The following is a 10,980-nucleotide window of genomic DNA, read 5'->3' as shown; positions in this document are numbered from 1 at the left end:
CACAATTGCAAAGTTTTGCCCTTAAAAACTCAAGCCAGCTAGAGGTCGGGTTTTCTTCCTGATAATCTGCTTGTAACAGGTTCACTGGCAGTTTATAAAGACTCCATTCAACTTAATTGGCCTCTCAGGAATTTTTCTCTTCAGGTATCTGTGGTAGATTGAACATAATTAGTCCCCATAAGTTCACATGGGGAGTGGCATTAGTAGGAGGCATGGCCTTATTGAAGAAAGGGGGCGGGATTTGAGGTCTTCTTTTACTCAGGCTTTGCCCAGTGTGACAAACCGTTCTTCCTGCTGCCTGCAAGATATAGGACTCTCAGCTGCTTCTCCAGAACCATGTCTGCCTGCGTGCCGCCACGTTCCCTGCATGATGATAAGGGACTGAACCTCTAAAACTGTAAGCTAGCCACTCCAATTGAATGTTTCCATTTATAAGAGTTGCCGTGGTCATGGTGTCTCTTCACGACAATAGCAACTCCAAGACAGTAACCCATAACAAATTTATACCCCAGAGGGGGAGGGAAAAGGGAGACGGGGATGGAAATGGGAGGCGGGGAGGAGGCGGAAATTTTTTTTCAATAAAAAATTATATTAAAAAAAATTTATACCCCAGATTGTTTCCAGCAAAGTTGTCCCAAGGAGACACGTTGCTATCCAGGGATCCCAGGGCGCACTGGAGACTGAGATGAGACCAGGACAAATAGAATTGTTCAGCACTATCAAAGCATACGAAAAGCGAGAGAAACAATTACATTGATTGTATGAAAGGAAGATGACATGTTTTGCTGGAGTCCCTGGAAAGACTCTGGATGGGGACTCACAAGTCTAATCTACAGATGAGATTACATGTAAGAGGTAAGGAAGGTGGAGAGGGGAAAGTTCAGCCACAATGATGCTACAACTGAGGCCTCAGGTGACCCAACAGGGAGCCTGCATTTGAGGCTGAGACACCTCCAGTTGAGTGAAGCAGACTGGGTCTTTGCATTCCCGTTAATGCTGAGTTACCCTTTGAGGACGATTTGAGCCTTCCAAGGCCATGGGCCCTCAGGGAGTGAAGAAGAGGTAATGCAAGGAGCTTGTGCCCACAGTCCTCTTCAAGGGTGTGTCCTCAATGTCACTCAGGCCCCACCTCTATACATTCCACCACTGCCCACGTGCCAAAGGCTGGGGACTAAGCCTTTGCTGCATGGACCCTTTAAGGGACACTGAGGACCAACCTGCTGCAGGAAGCAGAGTTATCTCAACGGGTCATTTACACAGATTCATCTTGGCATGGCTCCCCATCTCCAGGGATAACATTTTCCTTTTCCTGGCCCAAGGACATTTCTCTTGAGAAGTGTGTGCCTTGCCTTTGGGGTAAAAGGAGAAAGCAAAAGGCTCCTTCTGCCACTTCTCAGGTGCCCTCAGCTAGAAACGATCAAGATGTCCTACTCAGGCAGATGTGGGGTCAACACCTTCTGATCCCTTCAAAGTTGAAAAGGGAACTGTCTAGCCCTCAAGGACAGGACTAAGAAGATGTGGAGGTGTGACTCTCCAGCCAGTGTGATGTGGGCAGACATGGCAGAAGGGATTCCCATAGCCTCCATGGATGGAGTCCTTGCTCTGTCATATCAGCTGTGCCATCATAGAAAGTTCCTTACACTTCCCTGTCTCTGTTTTCTGGGTTGTAAAACAAGAACAAAACCGACATCTGCTATACCATTGGTGTGGGCAGTCAGCAAGCTGAGGGTCTGCCAGGAGCTTGGGAAAGTGCAGAATCCATATCAGCTAGCATTACTTTTATTTGAACAGGGAGAACGCCTCTGTGACTTGGGGGATGAGGATAGGGAAACAGATGTGGCTGAAACAAGTCCTTTGACAATGGGTCTGCTCTGGAAAGCTCAGTCATGGGCTTGGAAGTCTTTCCTGTGATGTGGAGGGAGCATGGCGGACTCTGCACAAAATGACCATGCCCTACTCCCAGTGCCCATGAATTGGGCTCTTTATGTCCACATGGCAGACAGATGTGGCTCAATAAAAATTCTGATATGAGGACTGACTTACTCCACCTTGTGTTTCTGTAACAGAATACCCATGACTGAAAGAGACCAAGAGAGATACAGGGATACAGAAAGAGAAACACACAGGGAGATACAGAGACAGAGAGAGACTGGCAAGGTCTGGCATCTCATCCCTATGATACTGACACCTCGGAGGCTGAGGCAAGGAGATTGTCATGAGTTTGTAGCTCTCCTCAGCTATATAGTAAGTTAAAGGCCAGGCTTTATAGTGAGACCTTCCCTGCAGCAAAATACAATAATAATTACTTTGTTTTTCTTATACCGGGGCTGGAAAGTTCTAAGATCAGTGACCCCTCTGATAGAGAACAAGAATTCTTGCCCCATCCCATGGTGGAAAGCAGAATGTCAAGAGGCAGTGAGATTTAGTGTAAGAGACTAAATTTATCCTTTCATAAGGAACCCACTCTTGGGATGATGGCATTAATCCACTCATGACAGTGAAGATGGGGCCTCTTATCCCAAGTTTTATGCCTTCCCTTCCTTGGAGGAAATGGATAGGAAGTAGGACTCCTCCTGGTTCTTGGATGGATGGAACTTCCTTTGGGTACCACGTTGATATCTGCAGCAAGGTACTGTACTGCTGCGGCAGTGCGGGCCACCCGCTTTTGGTTGATGGTGTTCCATGGTGTCAAGGTGACTTGTTCAGCAAGGAGCTGCAGATTCACTCTAGGAGACCAGACCAGCAGGTGGCAAAGACCACCCTGATGCCACCTTCAAAGATCCCAGTATATCGTTGTCAGATTTCAGGTATGTCTACAACTGAACAAGTTCCCCCAGACACTTTGTAGCCAAACTTCAGTGCATCAAAAAGGCAGAAGCAGGGGCATCTTAGCGTCACTCACCCCTGAGTACCACCCACCCCACTGAGAGTCTAGTGTGGTCACAGGGGTGGGAGGGGGAAGGAGGGAGAAAACTGCACTCTGCTCCCTGTGACTTCTCCACAGGCCAGCTTGCTTTTGTTTTGTTTTGTTTTGTTTTGTTTTGGCTTCAAAACAGCAGATCATTGTTCAGCATCCAAAACAAAGAGCTGTCATCCGAATCTTGAAGCTATTGCTGACAAGGCAAAGGACAGGATTGCCCTCTCCTTTACTTATACTTGAAAACTCCAAGTCCATGGCACAAGCTAAAGGGCTACACTTTTTAGCAGGTGTCCTCATCCACCATCTGGTCCCACCTTTCTTGGCATCACTCAGGAATCTGCTAAAGAGGAAACTTCTTGAGCCCCACTCCAAGCCCACTGGACCAGCGTCTGCGCAAAGGAAAGAGGAGACCCATCAAGGTGGTACTGAACCTCACAGTATCTATGTCCACAGTGAAAAGCCAAATGAGGACACAGTGGAAGGACTGGAAAAGCAGAGAGTGCAGAAAGCCTCTTCCCCGCAGAGGTAAACAGGCACCACTGTGCCAGGGGCTGGAGATCCCGGAGGGCCCAAAGTTGGCTTCATGCATATCACTTTTTTTTTTTTGGCCTACAATGTCATAACCTTTTTTTGGAAATCTCACTTAAAAATTAGACTCTCAGCCTCTTCTACAAGTGATCTCATGATGGGAACTCCCTGAGACTAAATTTCACAGGAATAGAATCATCAGGGAATTTCTTGTTACAACTAAACAAGGTCTCTTTCACCCCGGGCACCTCCCTTGTCTCTTTATGCCATTCCAGTAGCCAGCTGTCTGGGAGGGCAGCAGAGAGGAGGCTTGCTTGTTTATTTTGTTTTTAGAATCAGGGTGGGTCTTGTGTGGCTCAGGTTGGCCTTAAACTAATGCAACCAAGGTTGACCTTGATTTTCTCTTCTTCTCTCTTCTCATTCCCAAGTGCTTGGACCACAAGGACCACCGTGCTTGGCTTGAGACAAGGCAGCGTTTTGACAATTGTTACCTCACCACAGCAAAAGAAAATACAAGGACAATCTGTGTGCATGCTGGGTCCTAATGTTTTCCTTCTACATCTTGGTTCTATTATTCACACCCAAGGCTGTGTGCACTCAACACTAGGGTGATTGACCCTGTTCCAGGATCCATCTCTCTCTCTCCGTTTAGTTTGTAAATTCTGAGAACAGAGACTAATGGGATCTTAATATTGATACTTTTAGCTGAGTACCTAGTTCTTCATGAGGACCCAATAAACATAAGGAAAAGAGGCAGGCAGGGAGGAAGGCAGATGGCTAATAGAAGACAGTATCCTTGCTCTCTGATCTTGGACCACGAAGCCTCCCAGTCCCTCTCAATTCAACACTGCAAACAACTATCCTACATCATTCTTCCTTAAATTCAAACCCTAATGGTCCTAATGGTTTTCTGGCAAGAGTCAACCTGAGCAGAAAAGAATAAGAAAGTGGCTATTGTTGGCCCACAGAACACAAGGTCTCTCTCTGGGGTACTGGTCACAGGTTACTGGCTGGGGTCACAGGCAAGAAGTTGACTTAGATTTGTGGAGCTGTCAACAGGGCAGCTCCTGAAAACAAAGCCCAGGCTGGCAGGAACTCTTCCCAGGGTTGCTTAGCTGCAAACCAGCTGGACTTAGCCAGTGGTCACCTCCCTCAATAACTATAGCCTTTGGCAAACGTGGGTGTACATTGCCACCCAGTGGTCAAGGTTGGTAACAGGACAAGGCTAAAAAAATGCTGACAACCACAATGTCCAGGGAACTGTATGCGTGGGAAGATAACGACTGGAATTATTTTATTTAGCTTTTTGTCAGCTAACCAAAACACACATTCATGTTATTGTGTATAAAGTACTGTAGGAAACTCACTGCAGAAAGAGGAGACCCAAACTTTTAAAGATGCTACCATGTACTACTGGCCAAGAATGGCCAGCTTAGGAATTCAGCTCAGACCCCTGGGATCCGATCCAGATGTTTGACCAGCTGGTCACAGAAGTCCCCTCCAGTCAATTACTTTTCTTGATGTTTCTAATCAACAGCGTTATATATGTGACGCTGCAAGCTTTTACATTTAATGTTAGCTCATAACTCAGGAGCCTCCATCAGATGTTTTGGGTGAGAAAGAAATTGATGACTTATCAGGAGATTGAACCCAGGCCACTGGCTGCTCTTCAGGCATTCTGCCAGCTGCAAAGCAGAGTGGCTGCTACCCACTCTCTTCAGTTATGGAGGGAGGAGGGGAGAGAGAGAGAGGGCAGAAGACCAGTATATGGCTGCATACAAGGAAATCTGGGCAAGGCTTCCTTATAAAGTGGTAACCTTGTGCTCTTTTAAGTCAGTAATAATCCGGATTTTTGATGTTTTTGGATGTGTCCTCCTCTGTTTATAATTTGATGAAGGAGAGGGAAGTTATGATGGGGAAGACACTAAAATATACAAGCAAGAGAAGACACCGAACTAACAGATTGGTTGAGTCACAGATGGGGTGAGTTCATGCCTTCCTTACAGGCGCGGATTTAGAGACTGGAGAAATGCTTCGTGATGGGATGTCACCTGAGGACCTGCATTCAGATCCTCAGCAGCCATGAAAAGCTGGGCACAACACACACTTCTGTGACTCGGCACTAGGAGTCGGGGGAAGGGAGGACAAAGGCAGGCAGGTCCCAGGAATTCACCAACCAGCTAGTATAGCCAAAATAGCAAGGTCTAGGTTCGGTGGCAGATCTTGTTGCAAAAATAATAAAGTAGAAAGTGTGTTTGATTAAGGAAAACATTCCAACATCAACCTTGAACATGTGCACGTACACACACACACACACACACACACACACACACACACACACACACACACACATATACTGACTTGATCCAGGCATGATCACACCTGTAAGCCCTAGCACCTTGGATACTGAGACAGGAGGAACACTCCAAGACAGAGGCCAGCCTGGGCTACATAGTAAGTCCAGCCCGTGAGACTTGTCTCAAACAAACAAGCAAAACAAACAAATGTACATACTGTCATTTTCTCTGCCTCACCTGAGCACTGAGGCCCACCCTCTCTGGGAGAGAGAAACAACAGAGTGGACAGAAAAGAAGTCTTCTGGATTTTGTTTTCTGAATCCCAAGCTGTCAGGGGAAAAAGGATGACAAGACATATGGGTGAAAACTCACAAAGGACCAAAGGTATTTCTGCCCTCCTGCATCCCTCTGGAAAACACACGCCTATCCGTAGATCCAGGAGCAGAAATTGGTTGGGTCCCGTGCTTGGAATCCTGGGGAGGGAGGGGCATCTGGAAAGACAGCTCAGCAGCTCACAACACTTACTGCTCCTGTAGAGTGTCAGAGTTCAGTTCATTGCCATCACAGTAAGAAGTTTATGGTTTCCTAGAACTCCAATTTCAGGGGATTCAATGTCCTCTTCTAGGCTCTGCAGGCACCAAACAAACATGGTGGCATATACATACACTCAGGCATGCACTCATTATCCTTAAGTAGGTGATGTGGGATTCCCCTCTGTATGCTGTGAATATCATTGGTTAATAAAGAAGTTGCTTTGGGCCTATTGCAGTGCAGAATAGGACAAGGTGGAAATTCCAAGCAGATAGAGGAAGAAAGGAGGAGCCAGAGAGAAGCCATGTAGTCATAGAAGGAGACAGATGCATCTGGGAACTTTACCAGTAAACCACGAGCCTCATGGTAAAATATAAAATAATAGTAATGGTTAATTTAAGACATAAGGGCTAGCTAGCAATACGCTTAAGTGATTGGCCAAGCAGTGTTTTAATTAACACGGTTTCTGGGCTGGAGAGATGGCTCAGAGGTTAAGAGCACTGCCTGTTCTTCCAAAGGTCCTGAGTTCAATTCCCAGTAACATGATGGTTCACAACCATCTGTAATGGGGTTTGGTGCCCTCTTCTGGCCTGCAGGCATACACACAGACAGAGTAAATAAATAAATATTAAAAAAAATTAACACAGTTTCTGTGTGGTTTTTTCATGTCTGGGCGGCCAGGAAATGAACAAGCAGTCTCTGTCAACAGGTAGGTTTCTATGGCTGTTATAAAATGTCATGACAAAAAACAGCTTGGAGGTATTGGCAAAAGGGTTTGTTTCAACTTATAGTTTACAGTCTATCATGAAAGGAAGTCAGGGCAGGAACTGAAACAGAGACCATGGAGGAGTGCTGCTTAATGGCTTACTCCCTTTGCTTGCTCAGCCTGCTTTATTGTACCATTCGAAACAAATTGCCCAGGGGAGGGAGGCACCACTCACAGCAGATTAGACCCTCATATGTCAATCATTAACCAATCAAATGCCTCACAGAGTTGCCTAAAAGCCAATCTGATGGAGGCAAATCCTCAATTAAGCTTCCCTTTTCCTAGAAAAAGCTAGCTGGTGTCAAGTTGACACACACAGAAATCAACCAGCACACAGACACACACGGACACACACACACACATTCATACTCACAAAAATTAAACAAAGGCTTGAAAAAGAAATCATTTTCTGGGAGGGGAACATACCTGGGCCAGGCAAGGCTGCTGCTGGCTCTGGCCTGGTGGAACCCAGTGATTCCTTAGGCCATAAGCCCTGGGACGCACTTAACAAAACTGGTACAAAAACTGCCTTAAAACCAGCAGTTCTTTCTGCTCTACCAGATGGCTGAAGTGTTAGAAGCTTTGACAATGGCCAGCTCCCTCTGTGATGTGAAAATGTCCAGCAAACGGCGGCCAGCACAGGTCCTGCTCCCTCTCTCTATCCCTTCTCAAGCCGAGCATGGTGTCACAATGCCAAGAAGACAGTAAACTGACAGCTTGGCTGGGTTATAGCACCAGACAGTTTCTTCTGCACTGACTTCGGCTGGCTCTGTGTGTGTTTAGGTAAAGCATGTGGCCCTCTGTTGTGTGGAATAGGTTCTTCCCATCGGGTAAGGACTTAGTAAGAAAAAGATTCCCTTCCTTCAGAGAAAGACAGACGCCTGCCACACATGGCTTTAGGCCTGAGCCTCCAGCCTGCCAGCCTACCCTGCAGGTTTGAGTTTGCCAGTCTACCCTGCAGGTTGTGAACTTGCCAGTTCCATGTTAATGGGAGCCAGTTACTTTTATCTTCTTATCTATGAGCTATTTTTCTCCAGAGAGACCTGCCTGATAACATGGCAACTCCACAGAAACAGAATCTGTATCAAGCTTTGGGGGGAAAGATTTAAAAGGGGAACATTTGTTCTGTATGTGGGGGTACAGAGGATGTGAACACATTAGCATGGAAAATGAAGGGTATTGGGACCCATCATCTTGTTCTGAATACCCTGTGCCCCATTTCTGCACAGTGCTTGGGGTAGTCACTTTACTCTGAGATCCCATCCCTTTCTGGGAGTTCTGCTCAGGCACAGGACATAGGTCCCCCAGTTTTGCCTACTGTCTGTTTGTCTGTCAGCTATATCTGTCCCAGGTCTTGAAAAGACTCTTCCCTGTCTTTCTACCAGACATGTTTTGTCCATCTAACAAAACCTTTCTTCCTCCAAGCTGAGGCTTTTGGAGCAGAAGCAAAGAAGAGCCTGGGGCTTTGCTTCCCTTCAGCTCCACATTTCCCCCTCACTCAAGACATCCAAGTAGCCCCAACTTGCTGCTTGGAGTGAAGCAAGGAACCCAAAGAAGATGTCTCACTTACTCATCTACTTCTGTGATAAAATACCACGACGGAGGCAACTTACAGAAGAAAAGGTTCATTTGGGCTCATGGTTCCAGAGGATAAGAATCCATCATAGCAGGGACTTATGACAACTGGCAGCAGGAACTGCAGAGAGCACCTCTCATGCAGGAAGCAGGAAACCAAGACAGATAACTGGACATAATACATAGCTTTTGAAACCTCTAAGCCTGCCCCTAGTACCACATTTCTCCAAGAAGGTCATACCTCCTAAACTGCCCAAACAGCCACCAACTTAGGACCAAATTACTCAAATGCCCAAGACTAAGGAGAATTTCATTCAAATCACCATAGAGGATGAAATTTATGTTCAAACTGCACACCTCATGTTCTGGGAGATTCATTAAAGTAGGCTGGTGGGTGGAGAGAGTGATGGATGGACAATAGGTGTGTGTGTGTAGATTGGCTACCATGAGGTCAGCCTGACTACTGAATAAGGACAGTGTGCATGGATGAAGAAGCTACTTAGAATCTAATGGCACCACAGCCCAGTCAACACCAAAGCATCCAGCCTGTAAGGCCACATTGGACATGCCACTCCCCACTGAACACTTTAAAAGGAACCTCAAGTTTTAGAGACAATCCATCCTTTTGAGTACACCCCTACAGGAGCTATAAAGGGGTTGGAAGCGATCCCAAGCCACAGTATTTTTAGGTTGTTTCTATATAGGGCAGTGAACAACTAAGAGTCTCAAAGTAAAGGGAAGTGATTAGACTATATTAATTCAGGGGTGTCATTGGATTCTGAAAGCCCATGGCTCAGTTTCCACTTCCCAGCAGCTCTTAAGCCAGACTCCACTTCCTCAGTTTCCACTTCCCAGTGGCTCTGACAACCATGTTCTGCACTTGAACAAGTTAGGAGACAAGTTTGTAGCTCTGACCCCACCATGTATCCTTTCACAGATGCCAGTTTGACTGAGTGATTCTTCATCCCAACAAATTGACAAGATTGGCCATGATGAGCCATGTTTATAGTCAAAACCTGTGTCTCAGGCTGGAGAAACAGCTCAGAGAGTAAAGCACTCAACACTTAACTATGGGGACCCGAGTCTGAATCCCTAGAAGCCAGATACAGCAGCAGGCATGGTATGTATGGTAGGAAGAAGGATCTATGGTAACCATTTATTTAGTTTGAAGGAGGGTCCTTATTAAGTACAACATGTTGAAGTAAAAAGAAAAATTAACAAGAGAGAGAGAGAGCGAAAACAAAAATACAAATTGGGTACTCATAAGATTCAGCAGAAATCAGCTGGAGAAGCTCCCTTTGAAGCAGTCAGCTCGAGTATTCAATCAAGCGTTCAGGGTCCCAGCTTTACCCAGAGGTCTCTGAATGCAGGACTACAACAGAGTGCAGCTGCATCAGCTCTTGCTACTGGTGACAATCTTTTCTATATTTTTAAGTGTGTTTGGTTCGGGAATTTCTGACTTAGGACACTGATAACAGAGCGCTCTATTTTTCTTTTTCTTTTCTTTTTTTTTTTTTTTTTTTTTTTTGGTCTAGGGGATTTGGTATGAAAAGATTCCCCTACATGGATTTTATTGTAAAAAAAAAACACATTTAAAAAATTGTGCCAGATGTGGTGGTATATACCTTTAATCCCAGCACTCCGGATGTTAGTGGATCTCTGTGAGTTCAGGGCTAGTCTGATCTAAATGGAGGGTTCCAAGACAGTCGGGGCCACACAGAGAGACCCTGTCTCAAAAACTGAAAAAGAATTTGTGATTGTTTATTCCTAGTATTTGTGGAAGTGGTGGTGTTAAGAAAAATTATAATGGAGCAGCATTGGCTTGGGGGACATTAAGTCAAATGATCTCAGAAAGGCCAGAGCTGCAACTCTGAATTTGGTTGCGGATTAGTCATCCCTTAGATCGAATTGACCTTTCAAAGATTGTTGACCTCTGCTGACCCCTACAACAGACCCCTCTCCCCCACCCACCCCCGCCCAAATCCTCAAGAGACTACTAAGAAAGCAACCAGTCCCCTTTTATTTACAGCTTAACTTGTCCCAGGAACAATCACAATTCCTGGTTAATCCACACCCTCCTGAGGTTCAAACTATAAATGCAGCCACGAGCTTTTAAAACCCAAGATCACGTAATCAAGATTTCATGAATGTGATTTCCCTGATATCATTCCTAATCAGCCCGGAGCAAATGACATTCTCCTTGTTCTTAGCTAGGTAATAGGATGGCATAATCTTTCCAGTGTGTAAGTCCTCGGAGGACACAGCTCCTAAAATCATAAGATGAACAGAAAGGACTCACTCACTTCCCAGTACTGCTTTTCGGGTACTTACAAACCCAGAAGTCCCTCCTCCAGAAAAATGAC

At 45.7% G+C, this 10,980-nt stretch overlaps 1 long non-coding RNA gene across 1 annotated transcript; it reads left to right on the top strand.

Annotated features, from left to right (window-relative positions):
* Positions 1-646: 646 nt before the first annotated feature.
* Positions 647-4,950, top strand: LOC126488256 (uncharacterized). Its single transcript, XR_007588627.1, has 3 exons — positions 647-855; positions 3,208-3,445; positions 3,877-4,950. It is a non-coding gene; the product is annotated as an uncharacterized lncRNA (long non-coding RNA).
* Positions 4,951-10,980: the final 6,030 nt, after the last annotated feature.

This window comes from Alexandromys fortis, unplaced genomic scaffold, assembly GCF_014885135.2.
Source record: "Alexandromys fortis isolate MF-2015 unplaced genomic scaffold, M_Fortis_MF-2015_v1.1 scaffold_199, whole genome shotgun sequence".
Taxonomy (NCBI): Eukaryota; Metazoa; Chordata; class Mammalia; order Rodentia; family Cricetidae; genus Alexandromys; species Alexandromys fortis.
The sequence above is the reverse complement of the archived record's forward strand: the minus strand, read 5'-3'. Positions and strand labels throughout refer to the sequence as shown.